A 1,419-nucleotide genomic window follows, 5' to 3' on the forward strand; every position below is an offset into this window, starting at 1 on the left:
ATCAGGCGTAAAAACGCCCTACTTAATCTTACCCGGACCGGACCATACGGACAGTTCTTTGACTTCCTCCTCCAGCGCCCGTTCGTTCTCTTACTCCATGCAGCATTCCTGTGGGATTCCAGTCAGGACAATAGGTCACTCAAGAGAGGTCAGTTCAGAATCGGTGAAGTTCTGTCGATCGGCAGCCGGGCGAGGGCCCTCTCAAGGCAGGCATGCTCCGATCATTTAGATGTTCACTTCTTCGTCTGGATCTCTCTTATCGGACCCTATGTCACTGATGGACCCCGCGTTGGGACGCCAATTGTGGAAAAACAGCCCATGATCCTATCGATGCCCAGGCCGCTGGCGCAAACCGCCTCTTAGTTCCCATGTTGAATAGTTGCCAAAATAAAGAGACGGGCGCTGGAAGCAGGAATCAAGAACAGAGTTTATTTCTCATGAGGAGAGCCAGTCATTTCGGACACGAAACACAGTGTCTTTCGGGAGGTGCTCTAACAAGTGAGCTGAGACTCTTGTTTTTATACCTTACAGAACACTCGATAACACAATCGGGACTGTATGACGCAAGAGAAAAGACATCCCTATAATCCTCGTGATCCTACCCCACATACATTCACAATGGGGACCCTTGACTTGCTGATAAGAGGGGAGGGCAATCACGCAGCTGAGTGTTTCGTAGGATGTGTACGCCTGATCATAGCCCAGGGGGTGGGGTGGCTAAGATCAATAGAGGATCCTTTGAAGCGGAGTGGCTTCATACAATAAGGGCAGTAAATGGTATCTCCTGGCTCAGGCGATGGCCTCGGACATGTGTGGTCAGCTGGACTCGGGGGAAAAGGGTCATCAAAGGAGTGGTATTCATGCCGCGTGGACAGTCGAGCGCGGAGGGGAGGCTTGTCAACAGAGGGGCATTCATGGAAGGGAAGGAGGTGTTGGTCAGGCGCGCCCGTGACTCTCAAGGACAGGGCCTTGCAGAAGAAGAAAGAAGGTTTATGACTTGCCCATGTGAGGAGAAGGGAGGGGTAGACAGGGTGGACACAGGGACGGAGTCACACAGAGAGAGAGAGAGAGAGACCTTATGACCCGTACATGAGAGAGCGGGGGCAGTCAGGTGCAGCTGGAGAGGGCTACGTCAGCTAAGGCGAAGGATGCCTCTCCAAGAAGGAATAGGGGGTTTTGTGCGAGTCAAGTGGGAGAGTTGCCTTTCACAACAGGGTCGTGCAGAGGGAGAGGGTTTCATGGTCTATGCATGAGAGGGGGGGGGGTTTAAGATACACGCAGGAGGGAAACCAGAGATCCTAATGGGTAAAAGGCCATGGTGCCTAAACTGGCTGTACATATGCACAGGGGTAGGGGCTCTTACTGGCAGAGTGATACGGTCAATAGTTTACGGTATTCATGGTGCTCACAGGGAGAGGA

Source organism: Lissotriton vulgaris, chromosome 1_2, assembly GCF_964263255.1.
Source record: "Lissotriton vulgaris chromosome 1_2, aLisVul1.2, whole genome shotgun sequence".
In the NCBI taxonomy this organism is placed as follows: domain Eukaryota; kingdom Metazoa; phylum Chordata; class Amphibia; order Caudata; family Salamandridae; genus Lissotriton; species Lissotriton vulgaris.